The following is a 27,593-nucleotide window of genomic DNA, read 5'->3' on the forward strand; positions in this document are numbered from 1 at the left end:
TCGTGCAACACTAAATTGTCGAAATAGTCCTTTAAATCAAGTGAAATAGCTTAAAAGGGAAAAAGTTGAAACGGCAATTGCCAGTATGAACAGTAGTAAAATTACAATTTCCTGTTTTTATCCTGTCCTTTTCCTGTAATTGCCCCTAATTATTGCGTAAACTCAAATTTAGTTAGAAAGAAAATGGAGATGTATATGGTTGGCATCAGCAGATAACAGTAGGCTACGATGCAGAGTGGAGATATGTTGTGAGCCGAGGGAGAAGTGTGATGCAGAGAATAGCTACTTTGGGACAAACTGAAATGCAAAAGCCAGAACAACATTTTACTTTTTGGAAGAAAAGAATATGCAACCTAAGCCAAGTACTGAACGACTAACATATTGTATAGTCAGTGTGACTGCTCTGATGACTTTCTATCGCCAGTTTTCTGTTTGGCATTATTGTGTCCACGGCAGCACTGACTGCACTTTCCTCAGCCGGTCACTTGGGTGGAGTCGGGAATCAGCACGCTGTCACTGTGACTATTAACACAAATCTGCACATGTAAAAATAAAAACAACTTTTGTGTTGGACAAGAAGAGTCTCGCTAGCTATCTGATATCCAAAACTCTTTAAAGAGGAGGCTGAATTGGCCAGTGTTTGCAGGAGAAATGCATATTCAAAGCATGGTTTAGATTTTGTTTGATATACAAAGTGTTACGCTCTCCACGAGCTTACAGGATTGAACTCACAATGCTGAACACCAGGACGAGGAGACAGAGTTTATGTGGTAAAAAAGGTTTATTAACCAAAAAAAGTGGGATAAGATGTCCACTTAATCCAGGGCCAGGGTTTATCACCAGCGGAGGTGCGGAGAAGCACGGTGGTACGCTGGCGAGGAGAGCCGGGGATCCAGAGCCGGCGAGAGTAGACAGGCTTGAGCCGGTGTGCGTGGAAGCACGGAGGAACACAGACGAGGGGTTGATGGCTGGACGTGGCAGGCAGAGGAGTAGGCAGACGGATACTGGACAGAGAGAGCACAAGGTAAGGATTACAAGAACACAGAGAGTATAGTTTAGCTACAATACTGGATGGAGGAACCGGGTATATATATATATATATATATATATATATATATATATATATATATATGCAGCTGAAGGTGAGTAGTGTAATCCGGATGATGAGCAACAGCTGAGGAGGTGAGTTGGCGGGAAACAGAAGTGGTACAGCCACGCCCAGCCAGGAAGACAGACACACAGACAAGAACAAACACAAAACAAAGGGGAGAAGAAGGAGGGAGAACTGCAAATCCTCACAGTACCCCCCCCCCCCCTCCCTCAACGGGAGCCTCCTGGCGACCACCAGGTTTGTCAGGGTATGCGCTGTGGAACTCCCTCACCATAACAGGGTCCATAATCCATGACCGAGGCACCCAGCAACGTTCCTCCAGGTTTTAACCCTCCCAATCAATCAGGTATTGAAAGCACGGTGTAGGCAGGATGATCATCGATGACTCGGGGGGGAGGAGGGGGACTGGTTGGAGGGCACAGGTCACTGGTGTGGACTGGCTTGATCTGGGACACATGAAACGTGGGAGGAATTTTCATGGTCCTTGGGAGCCTCAGGCGGACAGCAGAGGGGTTGATAATGTGTTCAATGGGAAAGGGACCAATGAACCGAGGGGACAACTTCTTTGACTCTGTAAGGAGGGGGACATCCTTCGAAGACAACCAAACAGACTGTCCAGGGGCATAAGGGGGAGCGACATGTCTGTGGCGGTTGGCAGACTTCTGATTTCTGGAGGAAGTTCTAAGAAGGGCTGAGCGAGTGTCCCTCCAAACCTTACGGCAACGAAGAATGTGTTGTTTGACGGATGGAACAGTCAACTCATTCTCCTCTTCAGGAAACAGGGGTGGCTGGTACCCTAAGGAGGCTTCAAATGGAGAGACACCAGTAGCTGAAGAGGTGAGAGCATTGTGGGAATACTCAATCCAAGGTAGATGGGAACTCCAGGTTGACTGATTATGGTTGGCAACGCAACGGAGAGCAGATTCCAAATCCTGATTTGTCCTTTCAGTTTGGCCGTTTGACTGGGGATGATAACCTGAAGTTAGACTGACAAAAAGTCTTCCAAACCTGGGAGGTGAATTGAGGACCACGGTCGGAGACCATGTCTGCCGGGATTCCATGCAGGCGGAAAACATGCTGGGTGAAAAGTCGGGAGGTCTCCAGGGCTGAGGGGAGCTTGGGCAGAGCAACAAAATGGGCACATTTGGAAAAACGGTCAACAACTGTTAGAATAGTTTTGTTACCCTGAGAGGGAGGTAGGCCGGTGACAAAGTCCAGTGCTATGTGTGACCAGGGTTGACTAGGGATTGGAAGGAGCTGAAGCAATCCTGCAGGTCTCTGATGAGAGGCTTTGCTCCTAGCACATGTAGTACAGGCTGAAACGTACTCCTTAGTGTCCTTGTCCATAGTTGACCACCAAAAATGTCTCCGGAGAAGGGAGAGTGTGCGGTTGGCACCTGGGTGATTGGCAAAACGGGAGCTGTGGACCCACTGCAGAACTTGAGAACGGACTGAGTTGGGGACAAACTGACGATTAGGCGGACCGCTACCAGGGTCAGGTTGATCCAAAAGCGCCTCCCGGATCTTGTTACTAATTTCCCAGGTGAGGGCACCCACCACACAACTCCGGGGGAGAATAGAGTCCCAGGAGGTTACAGGACCCTCAGAAGGAAACGATCTGGACAGGGCATCAGGCTTGGCATTCTTTGAACCAGGGCGATATGTCAGGGAGAAATTGAAACTACCAAAAAAAGAGGGCCCATCTGGCTTGTCGGGAGTTTAATCGTTTGGCAGACTGGATGTATTTGAGGTTCTTGTGGTCAGTCCAAACAAGAAAAGGCTGTTCACTGCCCTCGAGCCAGTGTCGGCACTCCTTCAATGCCATCTTCACCGCCAGAAGCTCTCTGTTTCCCACATCATAATTTCTCTCAGTAGGTGAAAGACGGCGGGAGAAAAAAGCACAAGGGTGAAGTTTATTGTCTGGCCCTGCAGTCTGGGACAGAACAACGCCAACCCCGATGTCAGATGCATCTACCTCAACAACAAACTACTTGCTTAAGTCCGGCTGGATGAGAATGGGGGCAGAAGTGAACAGGGACTTTACGTCTTGCATCTGTTGTCCAGGAAAACTTGACTTTGACAGAAGTGAGACTGGAGAGTGGAGCTGCTACCTTGCAATAGTTCCTGATGAACCGGCGATAGAAGTTGGCAAAACCCAGGAGCCTCTGCAGCTCCTTCCGAGTTGTGGGGACTGGCCACTCGGAGACAGCTAGAATCTTTCCTGGATCTGCCTCCAACTTGCCTTGCTTGATGATGTAACCAAGAAAACTGACCCGTTCCTGATGAAATGCGCATTTCTCAGCCTTGACGAACAGCTTGTTCTCAAGCAGCCTCTGTAGAACCTGACTGACGTGGTCCTGATGTTCCTCCAGGCTCTTGGATAAAATCAAAATGTCGTCGATGTAAACAAAAATGAATCGGTTGAGTAAATCTTGTAGGACATCATTTACAAGGGCCTGGAAAACAGCTGGGGCATTAGAGAGTCCAAAGGGCATGATGAGATATTCAAAGTGACCAAGGGGGGTGTTGAAGGCTGTCTTCCACTCATCTCCTTGGTGAATTCAAACCAGGTGGTATGCATTTCTGAGGTCGAGTTTGGAGAATATGGTGGCACCTTGGAGAGGTTCAAAAGCTGAGTTTATCAGGGGAAGTGGGTACTTGTTTTTAACTGTGATGTTATTTAACCCACGAAAGTCAATACAGGGTCGGAGTGATTTATCCTTCTTGTCCACGAAGAAAAACCCAGAACCCAGAGGGGAGGAAGAAGGACAAATTATTCCAGAAGCAAGGGAGTCTCCGATGTATTTTTCCATGGCCTCTCTCTCTGGCCGAGACATGTTATAAAGTCTGCTGGTAGGTAAAGGAGCCCCAGGTAGCAGATCGATGGGACAATCATAGGGACGATGAGGAGGGAGAGAGAGAGAGAGCGCTTTATCCTTGTCGAAGGCCCCACTCAGGTTGTGGTAAACCTCAGGAACACCAGACAAGTCTACATTAGCTGAGACACATGGAGCAGGCATAGAATTTACAGGAACGGGAGGCACAGCAGACTGTAAACAGTTAAGGTGGCACGACTGATTCTATTCTATGATTCTCCCTCCAGCCCAATTAATATGCGGATTGTGGATGCGAAGCCATGGGTAACCAAGAACCAAAGAGGTTGCAGGGGCGGAAATAACTTTCAGTTGAATTTTTTCTCTGTGATTTCCAGAAATTAACAGGGTTACGGGTTGTGTCTGCTGTGTAACAGCTAGAAATGCTCTTACCATTTAAGGCATAAGCAGTCAAAGGTTCCAGTCGTGTTTCCAAGTTTAGACCCATCTGCTTGGCTAGTTCAAAGTCCACAAAACTATCCTCAGCACCAGAATCAATGAGGGCAGACAGGGGCAAGGTCTGAGAGTTAGCACAAAGTCTGGCAGCAATCAGAAAACGGCTCAAAGTTGGGGCTACAATAGGTGTAGGTTGCGGAGTCGTCAGGACCCTACATTTCACTGACGAGCCCCTGCGTTTGGGCGGACAGGGCAACCAGAAAGAATATGCCTAACTTTACCACAATACAGGCACTCTCCAGACCTCAAACGTCGAAGGCGCTCCTCAGGGGATAATCCGGCGCGTCCCAACTGCATTGCTTCCTCCTTAGCAAAGGTGGGCACGCAAGGTGGTTAGGTGTAGCCAGATGGTCTGGACTGGGAGGGGGCAAACTGGGGTGAGATGTCTGGCTTACTTGGCAAAGCAAAAGGTGAACCCTGCGCTCGCTCCGCACGGCGCTCCCGCAGCCGGCTGTCGAGATGAGACACGAAGGAGATTAAGGATTGGAGGTAAGCAGGCTCTTCTCTTGCCACCAGCTCATCCTTCAGTTGATCATTGAATCCCTTAACAAACACAGCCCTTAAAGCCGCCTCGTCCCATTGGGCTTCTACCGCCAGCGTGCAAAACTCGATAGAGTAATCTGCAACGGTTCGAGTCCCTTGTTGTAATTTTAGCAGACGACTAGCAGCTGAGCCAGAGTGGTCGGGGTGATCAAAAACAGTGGAAAAATGATCAGAAAAAACTCCAAAGGAAAGAGTGTCGTAATCCACAGATTAACTCAATGCTTCGGTCCAGGTTAAAGCTCTTCCACGAAGCAAACTCAACACATAGTTAATCTTAGTCACCAGTGGCGGTTGGTGGAAATTATTTTAGGTGGGGCTATTGTAATGGTGAATAAACCACACGGGGAACATTTTGAGAAATGACCCCTTAAATTAAATTGGCTACACTATTTCATCGTTGCTGTTGTATGATTGGTGTTTAGCTACGGTATTTAGCGTCTACAGCACCTCCGCTTTTAGGGTTGACGTAGACCCAAACGTCGCCCGGAGGTCCCCCGGTGTTGTTGCGGGAGCTGTTGCACTAGCTAACGCTCCACTAGCTAACGCTACATTAGCAAAACAAACGCTTATTTCTTTTGCAAATGCTGCGGCGGGCTTCAAGCACGTTCCCCTCCACTGGTTTCAACCAAGCACTAAATTAGATTTTTTCCAACCAAATACGGTTGAACCGACACTTCCCCATATTAATTTGTAAGTAGATTCACTCAGGTCTGTTTCCCGCCAACTCACCTCCTCGGCTGTTGCTCATCATCCGGATTACACTACTCACCTTCACCTGCATATATACCCGGTTCCTCCATCCAGTATTCAACAGTTCGTCGTTTCACCACGCTGGTAATACGACTTGGTAAATTAGCTGTAGCTAAACTATACTCTCTGTGTTCTTGTAATCCTTACCTTGTGCTCAGGTCTCAATCAGGTGTAACTAAAGTCTGATTTAAGGGTTGTTTATATTTCACATCATTAATCAGAATCTGAAGTAACTCAAATAAATGTAGTGGAGTAAAAATACCAGGTTAACCTCTGAATTGTAGTGGAGTAGAATTACAAAGCAACAATGAGCTGTCATGTAGGTATATATTAATGCTGCGCATTATGGACACAAGCGATTTTCAACCAATTATTAATGATATGTTTTACATTTGATAACACCAATGTGTTTAATACTGGCAACTTCTAATTGTGGGAAAAATGAAAACGTTCAGTAGAGACGTCCCATAGAACATTTTGCAAAACACAATAGCCAGCATGTGTAGTTCTGGGGGGGGCGCTCGATTCCAGTTTTGGATAGTCTGGCGTGGTTTCGTTCCATTTCAAACAGCTGTTTGACACTCGGCGTAACCTTGGCGCACTGCCACTCCAACATCCAAATCCCAGAGCTTGAAGATTAATCACGGGGACAGTAGTCCTAAACGATAGCTGGGGATTATGGGTAGTGTAGTGTCTTCGGCCGTCCTAAACTCAGAAATGTTTTTGGGATTTGATATGGCATGAACACCATATCCCTACATGCATTGTGGCTAAAACATCCAATCAGCGAGCTTAAACCATAGCTGAGGATCTTGGGTTATCAGTTCAGTGGCTGTGTATCGCAATGATGCTCGAAATGTCCCTTATAGGCCTACGTCTGTTTCCGGTTATATTTATTTTGAAATTCAGTTCCTGACGGACGCCAAAAAAGCCAGAGATTATGGAATCAAAAAAACAAATAAAAACAAGGATAATTGTGTGTTATTGGTGAGTAAATAAAAGTGTGTTATTTAGAAAATAATAACAAATTAGAAGGAAAAAAAGATAACAAAAAATACAGATTTCAGTATTCTGAGGCTCTGAGCCCCATTTCTTTTCCTCACAGACGACAAAAAAAGTCTGACATTATACGATTTAAATTAAAAACAATAATCGTGGCTTGATATTGAGTAAGAACATGTTTTTATTAACCTTACAGCTTCCGGTCTTCCAAGACCCGAACGGACAAAAAGACGTGCTGCAGGCACGAAATATACTACCAATAGAAATACATTGCTTTTAAAATCGTTCTGTTTGACACGAAAAAAAGGGGAAAATGGTGTTGGTGAACACGAATCAATAGATTAAATGTTGTGACTATAACACAAAATGCTGCGAGACTGGGTTGAAATGCGCCATAATTGGACAAGTCAAAGTGTCTGCTTGGGAAAAATGCCCATGCAGATTAACTGAACTTTACAAACGCCTCCATCAGGTATTAGTCTCTCTGGACGATTCACCATGTGGAGATTTTTTGTATTACGTCATTATTGAATCATGAAAAATACTTGACAATTGAATCACTGGCTTTGGACTGAAAATTAAGTTAGATTGCTTTAATGTGTGTTCACGGTTTCCCTAATTGTTTGTCTAGCTGTTTTCACACTCTATAATTAGGTGCAGAGCATTCCTGGAGTTCCTTTTTTCACAGGTCAGGACAAGGTCTCTAACGTCTGACCTGGTCAGGAGGGGATTGTTTTTCTTTTTTGCATTTTTTCACAAGCTCAGTTTTCATTATTTAATTTTCAGCAGCTTATACAATCAAAGTCAGAGTCTTGCCTTTTTCTTTTATTTATCTCTTTTATCTATATATATTTCTGTGGCTTCTAGATAATTTAATCAATACAATTAAATAACAAATAAAAAGCTTTAAAGAGCAACTTGCAGGGTTTTTTTTTGACTACATTCATGCTTAACCTTGCCTGAAAATTACAATTAAAAATGTTAATGCAGGATTTGATATGTTTTACAAGACATAAGGGCAGGAATTCAGAGGAAAAGGAGCCGTTTTGAGCTCTGCTACTAAAAACTGCTTTTTTTAACGTTATACGTCAAACGCGTCATATTATGTCACATGAGGGAGTTAACTTTCTCGGAGTCGTTCTCTGCCCAATCCGCCGTAGTAGTGTGTAGTTGGTTTGAGCGGTTGTGATTTAGTGAGCTGGTATTTTTTTCGGTAATTTTACATTGCATTTCACCATTTGTGGTGAGCTTGTTTTTGTGCAGGTTGCACAAACTCAAGCCTGTCAGGGTGTCGAGTCCACAGTTTCCCCCACGGGAAAAGGACCGGAGCTAGCGTTCGTTCCTGGGTGCGTTGTGCATCCACCTCCCTGCAGCACATACTCCGTCTCCACGGCTTTATCAAGAAAACGTATTACATCTCTCTCCCCCCCCTTCGCTGCTCTCTCTCTCCCCCCTTCGCTGCTCTCTCTGCCCTCCGGTACATGGCACCGTAAGACGTAGTGTGGAGTTGCATTAGGTAACGCTCTGATAGCTGTACAGCTCCAGCCGTCTCCTTTGTGTTTGTTTGTTTCCCCCTGTCTGTGTTGTTTGTGTGGGCGTGGTGGCTGTCACTCCTGGCTCCCGGCTCAACCTCCACTCACCTGCTGCAATCAGCTGTGCACCCTCCCCGACTACACACCTGCTTTCCATCAAGCAATTTACAACGGCATATCAACGGAGGCTCCACAACCTTTCTCCGCCAGATCGTCAAGTATCAACCGCATCTCGCGTCTCCCCTCCGGTACACAGCACCGTAGGCTGATACTTGCGCATTAGTTTCTGTTATGGATCAGTATCAACAGTCCTGCCAGTAACGTTACTATATTATCAATACTACTTTAGTTATAGCCTGATATATGATTGCTAACTTTACAATGTTGAGATGTGACTGACGTTAGCTAACATGCTAACGCCGGTCACTCACCAAGACAGCTGCTCTGTTCTCCACTGGTTCTCCACACACCAAAGCTCCATTTCTCTCCGATGGCCGTTATTTTTTCTAATCCTTGGCTGCTCCTGGTCTCTTGGACACCTAGCAGGCTCATAATTATAATCATATGCATTTGAATATATATTTTCAACCTCTTCTGTGCCAAAACTAGCATTGTGATCCATGTTTATTCATACGTTAGACCGGCCGCTCTCCCCCTTGTTTCCCCCATGTTACGTCACATGCGGGAGGTCACGTGCGGAGGCTTTTTTATGCGGAAGTGAAAATGTCTGACTAAAACGACGCCAGATGTCAGTGTAGTGTATATTTCTGTATATTTTTTGGAAAATCTAGTGTATTCATCATTTTCCTACACATTTATTCACTGGTGTCTCTAACCTGCAAGTTGCTCTTTAAGTATGAATTGATTATTAATAATTTGGATTATAGGTATAGATTACATTTAGGCAAATTATAATAAAGTGAATAATATTTTAAAAAAGGTTTTTTTTTGTGAATTTGTGTATAATTATGTCTTTTTGTAATGCAAAAAGGGATAAGATTAATACAATAATTAAAGTGATTTTAAAGTTGTCACATCTGAGTCTTTTTTATTTTTAAAGAATATCTTAACATTTATGATTTACCTTTGTACATGTTAATCTTTCAACAAAGAAACTGTCTTGTCAATCAATAAAAAAAAAAAAGATTTATCGATCTAACTGCATTGAAAATAAATCATTTCAGAGCTGACGACTGGACCAGATGTGATTTGGAGCTCTCTACTGAAACTATAAGTCTGGAGGACAGAAATCCAGTGTGTGTGTGCAGCCACAGAGTCAAGGTCCCCCATCGAAGAGGAAATGACTTCACGAGACCCAGAGGCCTCTGCAGTGCCTTGGGGGAGGGCTGGTATGCGACACACACACAAATACACAAACCTGCAAAGCCATGCATGATCGTACCCAGCAGGCCGCTACGCACAAATGCACAATTGCAAGCCACAAGCAAACACAACCCTGCAGGAACACACGTATAGGTAAACAAACATACTCCCGCCTGTCACCTCCCAGGTGGGGTGCCAAGTATGCTATTTATCTTAGCTCGCCTGTGTGAGAGTTAAAAATTGAATGTTTCAGCGACATAAAACACTTCCTGTTTTCACGACCCCCTCACCGCACCCCCCCCCCCCCCCCCCTTAGCTTAAAGTCCCAGAGCCCCATGTAATGACCGTCTGACACACAGGGAGAATGTGTCTTCATAAAGTGTATACATTCAGGGTGTATTTGTTATTGCACGTTTTCCACTCCAGTTGTATTCAGACATTCTCTCTAATAGCCAGCAGGGGCAGCTCCTCTGGTTCCAAAAAAGTCTGCTGTGTAGAAGAATATGAGAAATCCACCCTCTTCTCACTTTATTTATCACCTCAGTAAACATCTTTCTGAATAGTGGATGGTCTCTATTGCAAGTTTAAGTCTTCTCCAATACAGTTTAATGTTCATTTTAAATGATCCCTTTGTCCCATTTAGATACATAAAAAAGGCAAACATGTTCTGGGTTCTGTATTTTTGTCTTATAAGGAAACCCTTTCAGTGTGTGTTTTCAGTCTCAAGAAACCAAGATGGTGGTGGCCAAAATGCCAAAATTGAAGAATAAAAAAAACGGTTGTCAAATAAAAATTAGTTAACGTCACGGTTGTTTCAAACTCCACACCTCCAGTTTGTAAAGCATGCTTGACAATCTCAAGCCCAAACTGAAATAATTGCATCTTCAGCAAATGAAGAGATAAGCCTTTGTCACATGACAGGTAACCTTGACTGCAACATGTAGGTCTTTAAACAATAGGTCCATTGCGAAGACACAACACAAATACCTGCCTGTGAATATTATGTCTTGTGCTTTTATAAATAACTTTTTTTAAATTGATTGGATGCATTTTTGGGTCAGCCATGCAGGTTTAACAGATAACGTAGAATTATACATCAAATGTTTGCACTGTGTCCTAATTTTAAAGATAAGAATAATTACATCATTAATAATGACTTGACAAAATAAATCTGTTTTCTATGATGGTTTTATTTGCTCCCCAGTCGGCAGTAATATTAGTTAAATATAGCGATAGGATGAAAATTGCCATACACTCATGATTCTTAAATAGGAGGCAAACAGCTCTTCAGTTTCCAATTACATTGAAATGCATCACTCCTCTCACTGTCATATTTAATAACCAAGCAAACCTCCTTTTTGTAAGAAAATTGTAACCGTTCCATATTTATGACAGTTAATCATCTAATGACAGGAATCTCAGATCCAGATGTCTCGTGATTTTTGGACAAATCTACCGCCTTCTGTCCAAATCACTCACAAGTTTCACATTCTGCTGACAAACCAAAGAAAACATCAACTCCTGCAGAGAGACGGGAGCCGATTACATCTCTGCGCTGTGACTGCTAGCTGTGTGAGAATACAGGTGTTTCCAACAACAAAGTAAACACACACACACACACCTCCCACCCACTGCTTTTAAACCACGAGCCCACCACTAAGACAAACACACATATAGACGCTTACTATAGAGCTGTGGGATGTAAAGTGTTTGCTGCTGCAAGAACACACACTCTTAAATGCATGCTCTCTTTTCTTTATCTTACTCACCCACAACTCTTTTTTTGTTTTCACACATAAATACAATATTTTTCACTCTCCCAGCCCCCCCCCCCACTCCCTACACACACCCCTTCTCTTCCCTTTCCCTCCCCTGTCTGTAATCCCTGCAGCTGTTGCTCTTACTCATACTCCAGCCAGAACCTCATCTGTGTGTGTGTTAAAGAGAAAGGTTCAGAATGAGCGAAGTGGGACAGACAGGCGAGATGTGAATGAGAGGATGGGAGATGGAGACCTTGGAGAGAAATCCCCCCCGTTTTTTGTTTTTCCCCTGAGAGAGCCTCCGTATTCCCTTTCTTGCAGACCCATTGTTTCCCCCTCCTCTCCTCCTTCCTCCCTCCATCCTCAGCACACACAGCGTTGCGATATCACAAATCTATCAGCCACATCTGGCTTCATCGGGAATGTCAAGTGGGGAGTTTGGATGTGTGCAATAACAGCCAGCTAAATATATATCAGGGGTATTCTATCTTAAGAGATGACTGTAGTTTGGACAGGGTTAATTTGTTTTGTATTCTAAAAGAACAATCTGATAATCTGATAAAGTAGTTTCCAAATGAAGATACATTGAAACTGAAAATATGTGTTCCATATGCTCTTGTTCTTTTTTTGGAGACAAAACAGAACATGAGTTTCCATAGAGTTTTGGCCATGTTAAAGGTTTAGGAAAGTCTTACGTTTCACAGCCCAGCATCTTAGGCCGAATATTCCATCTGTAACACCACAATGTCTGTCACTTTGATCTGTTTACAACTGAATGCAATACAATAGGCTTGCTGCGTAAACCTGTGCCACATAGTGCTGGGGCAAACACTGATTCCATTGCGACAGACAGAGACATACAGACACACGACACACATATAAGACCATTTAAGGGGCCCTACTGTATGCATTGGTGTGTAAATGGTCTTCAAAGGATATAGTGACATCACAATGTAACACTTGCGCTTCTATTGGCTATAGCCCTCCAGTGGGGCTCTGGTTTCAGACAGAGGGTGAAAAGAGGTGCTGCAGCACAGGTGGTATGACAAAAATAAATACCTTTTTGAACATTAAAGCATGGAAACATGTCACAGTAGGGGCACAAAATACAAATACAAACCTGAAAATGAACATAATGGCCCCCTTTAAGTTATGTTTTGCGTATCACTGCCCTGCTCTTCAAATTACACATTTCTAAAAGGGTGAACTAGTCTTTAAGGTATTGTAGACCCTCACTCAACATATGCACAGACCCCAATCATTATTTGGTTCAGGTCTCTTGGCTTGATTTCCATAGTGTCTTCACCAGTTCTGATAACAGCTGCTAAATATTTCCCAAAAAACTACTGTTCACCCCAGATTTCAGGCTCAGTGTCATTGCATAATCTCTCTATAAATACCCCTGCAGGTGTCGTGACTGCAGTGACAGAACTGCTTTACAGTCCTGTCATTTTAATGGACTATATCAAATATGCATGTCATATCCAGATGTCTAAATTCACACATGCAGATGAAATATAGCTTAACACAGTTAGTGCACATGCAGCAGCACACACTTGAATGCTCATTTCTCATAATTTGAAACTTTGGTTTATAAATACTCAGCTGTTATAAGGTCTACATAGGTTATCAGTTACCTCATGGTGATAGCTATTAACTTTCTATAAATATGCCATTTAAAAACATGCACTTCCTGGATTTGCTTGTTTTCTTTAAATATTGAATGAATTCATTTAATCCACTTTTGTTCATTTTAATCTTCCTTAAGCAGAGGGTTGTAACTTTTTTTGTCAGTTTAGTAATTTCTGACACTGCCATATGACTGTGTGGCTGTTATAAACAGTTTTAATGAGCTGTACAGAATTAACTGTCTACACTGAGGCTTGTATACTTCACTGGCAGCATCATCTACACACTGATGTTTGGACGAAACCAGGATTTACTCATTCAAGTAAAGCCGTAAACACAAGCTGTTAAACCGTCTGAAATATGACTGTTTATGCAGGAAGTGCACTCCTAATGATGGGCTGGCTGTTGTTAGGGGCTGCATCATAGCTGTTTTGATCAGATCGTCATGCTGGTAAATTACCTTTTTTTTGTAGTAGGCCTATAGCAGATTGGCACATAAATAAAAATGATATCAACTAATATGATCAAGCATAATCAGCTGGATATCATAGTTGAAATTCTTAAAGGTCCCATGTCATGCTTTTCTGGTTATTACCCATCCCCTTGTGTGCTATGTAGCTTTTTATGCATGTAAACGGTCTGCAAAGTCAGAAACCCTCAAAGTACACCCTGTAGCGAGTAAATCTCTAACACAGAAAAGACCTGTCTATGCTGCCCCAGAACGCCCCGTTGGAGATTTTTCTTTTTCCTTTTTTTTTCTTCCTGAGAATAGTGACGTAACCATACCCATACTACCAATCCGTAGAGCTCCTCACACACACACTCACTCAGCCTTATCTTTTCTCAGCCGCAGTTCCGTGGATCTCCACTCACAGTTCGCCACACACTCAGATGTGTGTGCTCAGGTTGAGTTCCGCGGTGTCTCGCTGTCTCACAGTCTCGCAGACCCCACGCAACAACCAGGAAACAACACCAGTATCCATCTCACACTGTCCGCTCCACGAGCCCCACAGGGCGGAGCAGCGAGCCCCGCAACATCCCACCAACACGGCACCCAGACCCCATGCACATCAGAGCACAGTGGGATCACAGGGAGGGGGGGCAGGAGCTCCAACAAGGCGTGTAGGACAGAGAGTGAATACACATACTACGTATACAAAGATGCTGTAGGAGAAACCAATGTGAGTTTGGAAGATTGAACAATGTAAATCTATTCTAGTGGACCTCAACAATGGAATTATGATCAGTAGAAATGGCCATGACATGGGACCTTTAATATACTACTAAAACAATGCAAGCATATCCATCATCAATATTTCACAGTCAGCAATTCACATTATGGGTCAGCAATTTTTTTGCTCAACCATTTACCCAAATGCATGCGTATTAACAGGGTAGTTTATCATCTCATGACCAAAAATAAAGCAATATCAACACACTTTCACAGCTTTATTTGAACATCTTAATAACAGTCTTTAATGGGAAAAAAAGAGACAGTTGGTACAGGACACAGGCTTTGATCGCGGCCAAAACACACTTTTACTCAGACTTGTCATCCAAGGGTGGGTGGATTGGTTACTGCTATTTGTGTCCCATGTGAAACCAAAGTCAACTTATTTGAACTACAATACGTTGCTTAAATTAGGTCACATGGATAAAATACCTAAAGGAGCCTTATTAGGCTAATTTTCAGGTTCATATTTAATTTTGACATGCTTTAATGTTCAAAAACACTGCCTGTGCTGCAGCACCTCTTTTCACCCTCTGTGTGAAACCAGAGCCCCACTGGAGGGCTATAGCCAATAGAAGCGCAAGTGTTACATTGTGATGTCACTATATCCTTTGAAGAACATTTACACACCAAAGCATAGGGCGCCTTTTATGGTCTCTGTCTGTCGCAATCGAATCGGTGTTTTCCCCAGCACTATGTGGCACAGGTTTACGCAGCAAGCCTATTTGTATTGCATTCAGATGTAAACAGATAAAAGTGACAGACATTGTGTTTGGAGTCCATTGGAGGCGTTAGGCAGGGAGGAGTGTGTTGGAGAGAAACTCCCTCTGAAAGGAACACCGGGATTTTAGCCTTTTCATATCATTTACATGCACAACAAACTATAGAACACACTACAGGAAAGGGAAAACCTGAAAAAGTACAATAGATTATCTTTAATTTAAATACATAACATAAGTAAGGTCAGAAACGATTTGACCTAACCCCAACCTAAATGATCTTCAAATCAAATCAAATCAAGTTTTATTTATATAACACATTTTTAAAACGATTTTTGGTCGAGCCAAAGTGCTGTACATACAGTAAAAATACTTTGCAATAAGGACACTTTACAACAAATACAACAGCACCTCACATCGTACAAGGAAAAACTTCCAGAGAAAATCCAACAGTTTAAAGGGGAAAATGGGAGAAACCTCAGGGAGAGCAACGAAGCGGCAAACTCTGGGGAACAGCCGGGACGCCAATACGGAAGTGCAACACACTGCAGTTCATACATGGGCCGCTAGGGACTGACTGCAGAAAGGAGCAATTTCCATAGACCCCCATGTTAAAATGCCCAACTTTACAGCAGAAAAAAACATGTTTCTACCCATGGATGCAATAAATATTATTATCGATATAGTTAGATTCCACCTTCATGATTATGAATCTGTGAGTGAATTGTTTTCTAACACGACCCTTTTATTTATATTAGGTCTTAAAGTTTTTGCATAAATTAGGGCTTGGTCACTTTGATGGACATGTACATGCCTCACTGTCAGCTAAAAGCAACGTGTCCACTCTGCTAGGCTACAACCATAGAGGCTACAACGTTAGTTAGTCATAGTACTGTACTTGACCCTTTAGCTTTAGCCGTGTTCGTGGTGATTGTGCCTTTTAGGGAATATTGTTACAAATACCAGACAATTAAAATGTCGTGCTGTGCGCTTGAATGTACTAACAGAACTTCCAAGAAGTCTAAAATGATAATATTATACATGTTAATCCCGTTCGAAGGTGTTTGTGTGCTTGGTAGCTTAGCTTTTTACTTATTAGCCAGCTAAGGACGTAACCCTTTATACATACATACACATTTTAGTTTATGATTCAGCCTTGGGTAAGACTTTTATAGCCTATGGCTATGACGCCCATAATGCTAAACGGGAGCAAATGTTAATAGGGGACCCAATTATCCCAGTGGTGGCCTAGCTCCAGCCGGCATCCCGGAGCTAGCCCACTGCGGCTCCGATAGGTCCGGGCGATGGAGTACGTCGTTATAACTGGAGATCAAGGAATGCAGCGAAACGCAGACTTGGTTCGCCTGCTGTAGTATAAGCTAAATAAATTATGTTGAACAAGGCTTATTCAGCTGAACATCGCCACAATTGTTCTGCTATGTATCGGTACTTATTTTCTTAACGTGTGAATGACAAGCATTAAGAATAACAAAATATAGCTAATTCTCTTGCAGATTGTCTCATTTGATTATGAATGTACCATTTATATAGGGGAACTACACTGTTAGCAGTAACTTGGTATGCATGTATTTCATGTTAGCTTAGCTTCTTAGCCTGAGCTAGCTCTGTTTACTTCCAGTTCGGAGGCAGCAGATCCCGCCTCGGCTCCGCCTCTTTGCCCTTATTTGGAGTAGGCTGCCGTGTGTAAATCAAATAGATAATACATTTTACAGCGTAGGTTGACCAAATGTTTGGAAGTGCATGTGTCTATAATAAGAAGATGAATCCACGAGGATGTCAACAGTCCTGTGGGAGCCATCAGGGAAGTGGTATGATGAGAGTCAGGCAGGACCACAGTGACAGGTTCAGCCACGACTCGAAGTCCAGGTCTTAATCCAGAACTCAGGATAGAGGATCCAGGACACAGGACCACAGCAACAGGATCAGCCTCGACTCAGGATCCCGGCGTAGATAAAGACACAAAAAAAAGAAATTTGGGGGAGGCTGGGTTAATCGGAACATGAGAGTACACAGGTACAGACAGAGAAAAGGAAGAAGCAAGGTGTCCCCCGACAGTCCGAGCCTATAATAATAATAATAATAAATGGAATTTATAAAGCGCCTTTCAAGGGACCCAAGGTTGCTGTACATGGTGGACAGACAAAACAAAACAGACAATGAGGAGCGAACAAAACAAGAAATAAAATGAAAGATAAAGGAAGCCAGGGGACCAGGAAAGGACTAGGGTCTGAAGGCCATGGTGAACAGGTGTGTTTTTAGTGAGGATTTGAAGATGTCCAGTGAGGCCGCGTTCCGGATCTCGGGAGGAAGTGCATTCCACAGGGTGGGGGCCGCAACACTGAACGCCCTGTCACCAACAGTACGAAGGTGAGAGCGGGGGATGGAGAGCAGGCCTGTGTCTGAGGACCGCAGACTCCGAGAGGGGGTGTAGGGATGTAAGAGGTCTGTTAAGTACTGGGGGGCGAGGGGGGCGAGGGTATGGAGCTACTTGTACCTGAGAAGGAGTGTTTCATAGTGAATCCGGGACTTGACCGGCAGCCAGTGGAGGTGGATGAGGGTGGGGGTAGCAAGTAAGAAGTAAGAAACAGAGGTGGAGAGGCACACGCAGGGAACAAGGTCCCCGCTGGAACCTTAATTGGAATTGGTGAGAGTTAAGGAGGTACGCTGTGACTACGGTCATAACACTCCCCGGCCGGAATAGGCCTCTCTGCAACCTGTTACCCTCTAATATAGAACCTCGAGAGGTCAGAGAGGGGAAAGGTGACCTAAATCCTGACCTAAACAGGAAGTTACACAATAAAAAAAACACGTTTCAAAGTCCATCAGCCTACCCTGGCCTGCACATTAAAGAGAAAAGTGACTACAGGAGGGACCTGACCAAGCTGCCGTGTATGACGAGTTCAGAGTGTGAACATGTTGCAGGGACAGCCTTTTCTTTATGATGTCATCAAGAGATGAATCCTGAGAACGTCTCATTAGAGGTGTATGAATGAGTGTACCGCAGCTTTGTTGCTACAGCAACAGCACCCATGGGTGTTTTTCATAATTCACAGACAAGCAGTTACTGGCGTTGCATAGCAGCTTTACATTCTTGATGATCTCATAGGTGTGTGTGTGTGTTTGTGTGTGAGCAGCAAGTGTGTGTGCCCTATGTGGTTCACTAGCTGTGAAGAAAAAGACATGACCCGTGTTGGAGGGCTGCTGTATGAGAGGCCGTCTAGCTCACAACTCATACTTGGTCTTACAAACAATATCAGAATCTCACACCTACACCATTAAACTCTTTTATACATATAGCTAAACACTTTTACACACACAATCATACTCTCTTTCACACACTTTTGTCTGGGCCATAAATCAAACGTACATACCAAACTGTACTTTCTTAGAAACACTATTATTCCAGACAACATCATACTACAATATAATACTCTAGTAGTGTAATACTATACTATAGTAGAGGAATTGTAGTATGTATGAGGGTATAGTTGTGTGTGTGTGTGTGTGTGTGTGTGTGTGTGTGTGTGTGTGTGTGTGTGTGTGTGTGTGTGTGTGTGTGTGTGTGTGTGTGTGTGTGTGTGTGTGTGTGTGTGTGTGTGTGTGTGTGTGTGTGTGTGTGTGTGTGTGTGTGTGTGTGTGTGTGTGTGTGTGTGAGAATGATAGTGTATGAGAGGAATTGTAGTATGCATAAGGGTATAGTAGTGTGTATGTGAAAGACAATGCTTGTGTTTTTGAGAGCTTATGACAGTTTATGTGAGAGGACATTGTACTGGTTCTGAGAGAGCATACTTTAAAAGGAAGTCAGGTTGATCCAACAGGAAGCCAGTTTAAATATTCATTCCTTGACTGGTTTACAGCCTTGAAAACAAAGCCTGAAGCTGCTCAGAGCACTGCTAGCAAAATTTGAGCTGCAATAATAACTTTTGTTAACACTTTATATTAAGGTACACCAATTCACCATCAACTAGTTGTTAATTAACATGCTTATTAGCAGTATATTGGCTCTTTATTAGCCATTATAAAACACTTATTAATGCCTTATTCTACATGACCATATTCTACAAGTAATAAGCCATTAGTTGCAAGTTTTTCCTCAACAACCCTCTAAATCAGGGGTGGGGAACCTTTTTCCTCTCAAGGGCCATTTCAATTTTTACAACATCCTTCGAGGGCCGTACAAATTATTGAACTCAACGTTTGCTTAAAAAACTAAAATCACAGCCCATTGATTTCGCCTTTCTTTCATTCTATCCATGTGGACATGATTTGGGGGGGGGGGGGGGGGTGTCTAACCTCATCTAGTGGGGTTTGGGGGCATGCACCACCAGGAAGAGTTTTTAAATGTTGAAGTTAAAAGCATCAGTCTGGTGCACTTTGAGAGCAACACGAAGAGATCTATGGATACATCTCTCAACACCCATATGAAACAGAACTGTAAGCAGATTTTTTTCTTTATGGATATTTTACAAATCACTTCCCTTTTAAACTGTTTCTTGTTTATTAATAACAACTTTTATTTACTTTCATATAGTATTGTATACCTGTTTACTTTATTCTCTTATTTTTCTATAACTATATTGATCATATAAATATGTGCCTTTACCTCACTGGTTGGAGAAAAAGCTTCTTATATTCGTTAGCATAGCTAGCTAACCAGATGCTAATAACAACAAAGTTATTGAATGTATGATCAGTATGACGGATGAAATGATCGCCACTGGGCTTTCAACTAAAGACACAGCCACGCAAAAACTGCGGCATGTGTACAGCTCCTTATGGTTATTGCAATTTGTGAAGTCCCGGCCCCGAGCCGCGTTCTGGTGCTCTCCGTTAGAACTACACCCCTGTCAGACGAGACCATATACCACGTGATGACACGTTAGGCTCGTGTTGTGTTCAAGGATCCTGACCTTGGCCAGGAAAAACAGGCACTCGCTTCTTTAATTATTTTGCGGTTTAGATTTTTTGAATTGTTTTCTTTTTTGCGTGTGTTTATAAATTACCTCGAGGGCCGTACCAAATGGTCTCGCGGGCCGTATACGGCCCGGAGGCCAGAGGTTCCCCACCCCTGCTCTAAATAGTGCTTATTTATTGCAAGTAAGGAAGTTGTTTGGTCTTATTATGCTCAATATGGGCCTAATAAGGCAGTAGTACCGCAAGAATAGTAATTCTCCCATAATAACACTTAACAAATGTGATCTATCCTTATGTAACAAGACATGAAACTATAAGTGTTAATTAAGTCTAAATAAATCAAAATGAGGTATTTACATCTAAGAATATGTTCCCTATTTTAAAGTGAAGTCTTGTTCATAACCATAGTTCATAAGCTAGTAATTTGACTCTAATTAGGTATTTATATCTAAGAATATGTTATCATCAGCGCTCTATAAATAGAGAACTACGGCAGATATATAATATGTAATAAAGCCGAACCGTGTATTACAATGCCGTTATGTGATGACTTTCAAAGAGAAAAGCAAGCACACTCGGAATAAATTATTATTTTATTTTGTTTAAATGTTTTCGGTCTGTGTCCGGTATTTGTTAATTACGATGTGATGTGAGACTGGAATTGCACAGGGGAAAATAATCTAATATCTATGCCACAATTTTAGATGCGGATTTTGTTAAACTAATGCGTTTGCGCTGTGGACCAACACTAAACATTGACGGGGAAGGGGGTAGCAATGAAGATAACACCATTAAACAGTTACACAACATAACAGAAATAATATCGATAGCAACGTTCCTAGCAACCACCTTGGTAACAATTAAAACGTTGTATGGACACAATTTCCTGAAGTAATCTTCGTAATAACGAGCAAACTAAAGATCATCTACATCCACTGCACACATAATCTGAAATAACAACTAATATTTCTCGCATCAAATGACATCAAAACGCATTTTAATGGCCAAACTAACTATAAAATAGGCATTTTCCACCGAGAATAAAACGAAGTTCGGCCATGTTTTTTTTTTCTGCAGGGAGAAATTTGAAGATCACGTGACATAGACGCCAGCCATTGGAATGAATGGAATGCAGTTGGAGGTCAACCAATCACAGAGCTTGAGAACTAATCACGGGGCTTGTCAAACAGAGCACATGGTGTAGTCCTAAACCAGGGGTCGGCAACCCGCGGCCCTCGGGCCGCATGCGGCCCTTTAAGCCCTCTGCTCTGGCTCCCTTGAGTTTAGACAAAAATAAGAAGGAAATCAAATAAAAGTATTTGTAGGACTATTTATATTTTGTTGCATGTTTGAAAATGTTTCGTATCTTGTATTTTGAGGTGATACTGTGACACATAAATAAAAAACAAAACGGTTTTAATTAGGTCAACTAAAATATGCGTCACATCCTGCTACGGTCCCGCGCGAGCGCCTTTTCTTGCAGGGGAATAACCTGACCCCCGGCTCGATGAGCGAACTATGGATAAATCAAAGAAAAGTACCGGAGGAACACAGGATTTAATTCTGTGCGGACAGAGTTATATGCTTTCACAGCAAACGATGCTGGTTTACCGGTATGTTTGATATGTGGAGAGAAGTTGTCAAAGGTGCTGCAGCCTTTACGTGTCGAGGAACAACACGGGAGAGGAAGACAGCTGACGATCTTCAGTCATAATTCAATGGGGTATGTCATTTATTTCAGAAAACAGTTTTTGTTATATTCCATGGAATGCCCTTAACGTCCCGATAGCAATGAATATATTAAATGCTTTGACAATAAATACATAAACAAATTAATCTGTGGAAGCCGTAGCGCTGTAAAAAGCACGACCAATCATTTTAGCCGGCCGGGCTAAAATGATTGGATGGCCTACCTGCCTGTCAGCCTTCCATCACAAACTTATCTCGTGCCCTCATTGGTCATGTGCGCGTTCGTGTGTGTTGGAGGAGGGACTCTGTGAGAAAGTCTGAAGGAAGAGGCATATTTGTTCCGGTTGTGTATTTTCAAATTCTAGCGCACTCGAGCTGGTTTCTCCATTCTTACCTACCCTACCTTTAACTCTTTTTAGGGTGCAGCTATATGTTTTATTTATTTCAAAGTGGGCCCATTTTAATAATATTTTTTTTTAGCATATTTTTTCCTTCAAATGTGCAGATGACTCCTCAAGTGCTGTGTTTAATTTATTTTAAAGTAGGCCTGTGTATTATTTCTAATTCTCCTTATAGGAGTTCTTTGTTTCTTATTAGAGGTTAACAGTTTTATATAATGTAATAAATAGCCTAATGAATGCAAAAAAAAAAAAGTTTTTTTCTGATATAACAATAAATACAACTTTATTAGCTATCAAGCTATGAAATATGTTTTGCGGCTCCAGACAAAAAAATGTTTTGGAAAAAGGAGCAAAATGGCACTTTTGGTCAAAAAGGTTGCAGACCCCTGTCCTAAACGATAGCTGGGGATTCTGGGTAGTGTACTGTCTTCTGCCATCCTTTACTCCGAAAAAATATTTGTTTCTCCGAATCGAAGGGGAAAAATACAAAAGCATTGCACACAATTTAAACCAATCAATGTTGTGTGATTAACAAGGATAATCTGGTGTTTGTTAGTCGATGAGTAGTGCAGATATCACTGTAAAATCAATCGACAGTAAGGGGAATACTTACTTCCGGGCAGTGGCGGCCGGCCCATAGGCGCGCTAGGGGCGCCGCCCCCCCTCTTCCCACATGTTTGATTGTCATTAAAAATAAAAAATAAAGAAAGACATTTATTTTTAATATAGTGGGCTGGACCTGTATAGGAGTGAGCAGAGGGTCGAGTTGTCGATTCTTGTTCAGTTTTCATCTTCCTCACCCTCTCAGTCTTTGAGTTGTGCGCGCTTCTAAAGAGACGCGCTACCATGGAAACCAAACAATGGTGTAGCTGTATTAAAGTCAGAGTGGAAACAGTCGTGAGTAAATCTGATTTTGTCAGAAATCGGGAGAAATGCGGGAGTCTCCTGCGAAAATCGGGAGGGTTGGCAAGTATCACACACACACACACACACACACACACACACACACACACACACACACACACACACACACACACATATAATGTTCATATTTAGTCTCCTGATTTTAAATGGGAATTAAATAATTTGAGTGTTCCCAAAGCAGCAGTGTTCTGCAGTTTGTGTGGGCATACTGTACTGTTGCACAGTTTTGGAAGATTCATAGCTAACCACACTGAAGATTATGGATTATCTCATATTTTTAAGCCTCAATTTGTCCTCCCCCCCCTCTAACATCACCAGAAGTCATAATTTAAGGGGTCATTTCTCAAAAATGTCTTCCAGGGGACAATCCCCCGGACCGCCCTATGGTTTGGTCACCATTTCCATAGCCCCACCAAAAATATTTTCCACCAGCCGCCACTTCTTCCGGATGTACAATTCTCCGTTATCCAATGGGAATGGACGCTCACATTGCCTTTAAGGGCAGCCGACACAAACGAATGCCGTGCTTCCATGAGCGTCAAATCCCGCTGCAGATGGGAATACATTGCAATCAGTTGAAAGCTATTTGCGTCCCTTTATGAAGCTGAAGGAGCCTAGGAGCGTCACAACTGCACGCCACGGGATCCTGACCAAGCGTCGCTCCTGGACGTTTATGGAGTGAGAGTGTGTTGGTTTCATTGTGCTGATAGTGAGGGTAATCAATCCCTTGTTTGGCAAGACAGTAGTGACGGCCATCTTGGTGGCGTGTGTTGTTGTGTGAGACCAGAAATGTAGTTCATTGAGCGGTTTCACACAAAAAAACTTCAAAGTTTAGCAGCAAAATGCTTGATTGTCACGTGGTTCAGAGACTCAGAAAGTTCCCGGAAGTTTGTGGCGGGCCATTTGAATCACGATTTGAATGCATTAATGACAGGATAGAAATGCAATTTTTGGTAGTTAGTGGTCAATAAAGGTTTTGATTTGCAATATGTATACAACATATCGATATGTGTATGTAGTTACATCAATGTGTTTTTTTTTTTTTAAAGTAAAATGTGCTAATATTTGAGGATTAAGACAAAATAAGAAGTACTTTATTGATACCAATTGGGGAAATGTTTACGCTGCAGCAGCAAAAGACAAGGCATTGTACATTAGACATTTAAAAGACTAGAATTAAACAATCGAAAATGTAAACATCTTAAATAAAAATAACATAGCATTACAAAAAGTAGAAAATATACATAGATAGTGTGAACAGCTATCTTACCTGTTAACATACATGTTAGGCTAACGTTGCCTTGGTAGAGCCTGTTGCTGTTGTTTATTGCTTTGAATTCTTTAAAACAAATATTATCTTCTTAAACTTGTATGAGTCAAGAACATCACATCCTTATTGATATATTTAGAGGGAGGGAAGGAAGGATTTCTTTAATTCATGGTGGTTTCAGTGATCCCCTGGTAATTGAGGACATAAGTCATCTAAATGAGTAATGTAATCTTTATGACTTTCAGAAAGGACAGGAGACCGACAGGTGCCTATCAATGATTGTCAACTGACAGCACAATGAGTCAAAGCACAAGCAGCAACAGCATGATGATGTTAATTGTGTTGTTTTAGGAACATCCATGTAAATATGGATTTGGACTACCTATGTTGCAAATGTATTATCTTTTCAATTTACACACGGCATCTATTGCACGTTTGTCCGTCCTGGGAGAGGGATCCCTCCTCTGTTGCTCTCCCTGAGGTTTCTCCCATTTTTCCCTTTAAACTGTGGGTTTTCTCTGGAAGTTTTTCCTTGTACGATGTGAGGGTCTAAGGACAGAGGGTGTCGTATTGTCATACTGATATTCTGTACAAACTGTGAAGTCCACTGAGACAAATGTAACATTTGTGATATTGGGCTATATAAATAAACATTGATTGATTGTTTGAAATAAATGGAATTCAATAAACATTGAATACCATGCGTGCAGTTTGTCTGTGCCTTTTCCTCTGTGTTGTCCTGGCATATAGTCTCCCCCATGGTTTGCTTTGCTGCTGGGGGATGCTCCAATCGCTCATAGAAAGGAGCACACATGTACGGCTTCCCCACTGACACAGAGAGGAGGAAAGAATGGCTGGCTCAAGTCAGCAGGAGCCTTTTAACTATCACAAAAGACAACAACAGCAACAAAATATGTGAGGTAATCATATTTTTCTCAAAACGAAGACCACACCATTGGGAAGCTTAATGTCTTTTTAATCAAAATAGTGCACAGGGAGAGGCTTGCAAAACTCTGGGAGTTGAGACTCAGGCTCAGGGTGAGGGTCTCATTGCAGGTCTTCAGGCTCCATTGAATCCCCCTGGGGTTCTTGTGCTGAGAGAGGGAGACAAAGACAGGAGAAAGGGTTAAATACATCTAGCAACCTATAGGATGGGAAATGGCTGACCTATTTTAAACTTACCTTGTATTTTCACTCTCACTTAAGTCCCTCTCCCTTTGCCATCAATCCAAAATCAGCTGAGCTGCAACATAATACAGAGAGGTAATAATCAACAGAATCACAAGGACATAATATGACTCTGCTAAAAACACTCACCCATAAATTACGTTGTTTACTTTTTAGAAGTCTCAAATATCCACTCTAAATCCATATCAATAGCAATGTATCACAAAAATAGCTCTCTTCCCTATTAGTGTGTAACGTTAACTATATTATGCTAGCTTGAACTCCAAAATGGATATCCTCATTTCACCACCTCCACCCACTACAATCACACACCCCAATGTTATATTTAACTCCCTCCACCCTGGATAAAAGCACGTTAAGAAGCCCTTTCTCTCTAATTCCACAACGTTGGACGGGATAAACATTAAGAGAACGGATTAATAGGCTGTTCATGGTTAACGTGTGTTGCTAACTTTATCCGGTCCTAGCCTAATCTGTTTAGTGGTCCGGTTGAAAATTAACGCAAGCTCTATGCCCATTGTAGAACAGGAAACAGAAGTGGATCCAGGTTCTGGTCAACCCAAAATTGTGATAGAGAGAGAAACATGTTTGTCATTCTGCCACCTCTAATGCTTACTAGACCCTCCAGAAAAACGCGATTCTGCAATCGAAGAATTTCCCGCATAATCAGCAGAATGGCGCAGATTTCCAAAAGGCCGCATATTTATCAAAAGGCCGCATAATCCCCGCATTTTTCCACACAAAGTTAAGAAAAAAAAAAGTTAACTCGTCTTGACGTGACGTCATCAGCTCGCGCATCACAGAATGTAAACAACACTGTATAGAGTGAACGTGTGGAGCTCACACGATAGAGAAAACACCAAGATGAAAAGATCTAATCCATCTCATTTACCGACGAACATTTCTACTAAAGACCGGGCAAAAAGTGGGGGGAAACTATTCTGCACCTCGTGCAACTGTGTGTTGGAGCATAAGAGAAAATCGACGGTGACGAACCACTTTGATTCATTCAAACATTCGAAAATGCTTTCTGCTGCTGCGGACAAGAAAGCCAAACAACTCACGTTCACGAGGCATCAACCTCCAAAACCCTTTCGAGGGCTACAAGAAACGAGGTGAGTAGCCTACAAGATTGAAGCTGCAGATAACGAACGAGTAAATGAAAACAGAATGAGGCGGAGAAGTGTGTGTGTGTGTGTGAGATTAAAATAGCCCAATTGCTTTTACAATAAATAAACATTGAATGTGTTTAATTGAATAGTAAAGGGGTTTAACGTTAGTGGCAGATTGTGTGTGAGAGAGAATAAATAACAGCCCAATATTTTTTTAAAAATCGATAATTTTTTTCCGCATATTTAGCATATTTCGCAACTTTCCGCATATTTCGCAACTTCCCGCAGTTTCACCGCATAAAATCACATAAAAACCCCGCATGTTTAATCGCATAATCAAGGATTTTAGCCCGCATAATCAAGGAATTTAGCCCGCATAATCAAGGATTTTTGCCCGCGTTTTTCTGGAGGTTCTAGCTTACAGCAAGTAATCAATACCTCAGAAGGGTTCATGACGTACATGTAGGCTACGGTTTGTTAGCTGTTTGCTTAAACTACCCCTATAGCTATGTTGCCGGCTAGCAAACTCAGGCATTGCAAACACTAACGTGATATCAGAAAACTAGAAATGTATAACTCACCTGACACTGTGGCGTGCTATTCTCTTTATTCGAGTCTGTAATGTCAACGACGGATGTGTAATAAGAACGTCAACAGCCTGATGGCAACCGAAAATCCCTCTCTCATCTCAGATAGAAGATATGATTGGAGACGACCAGCCAATCAGAATTGACCTTCTCGAGTTCTCCGATTGGTTGGTTTTGTGGCACATTTGTAAAGGCAAAGCTGAGCGCGCACAGGGTGGAGAGGTCGAGCGAGCGAGCGGGGGAGAGAGAGAGCGCGTGCAGCGGTCTGCTTTCGCACGGAGCAGGAGTTTTATGAAAGAAAATATATTTCTCTGTGCTCAAAAATGTTCAAGTGTGCGCTCAATCGCATTTTCTATGCTCAACATGTTTCATTGCGTGCTCAGGATAGAGGCACAAATATAACGGGGGAGGGGAGGTGCTGCGCTGGCAGTTCTGGGAGGGAAAAAAAACTTTTTGACCGTTGGGGCTCATCCTAATTATCGGCCTTGATGTAACAATATTCATAATTAAGTGAATGTAACACTCTTTTCACCCCGGTTACACGTTTAATTTGCCCTG

The 27,593-nt window shown here is 42.5% G+C and overlaps 1 long non-coding RNA gene across 1 annotated transcript; it reads right to left on the reverse strand.

The window, feature by feature from the left end:
- Window positions 1-24,997: 24,997 nt before the first annotated feature.
- LOC307037172 lies at window positions 24,998-27,144 on the reverse strand. The gene is made up of 3 exons (XR_013807621.1): window positions 27,030-27,144; window positions 25,331-25,391; window positions 24,998-25,242 (listed from the first exon to the last, which is right to left on the reverse strand). It is a non-coding gene; the product is annotated as an uncharacterized lncRNA (long non-coding RNA).
- Between the last annotated feature and the right edge of the window lie 449 nt (window positions 27,145-27,593).

Source organism: Notothenia rossii (assembly GCF_949606895.1).
Source record: "Notothenia rossii genome assembly, chromosome: 4".
NCBI lineage: Eukaryota > Metazoa > Chordata > Actinopteri > Perciformes > Nototheniidae > Notothenia > Notothenia rossii.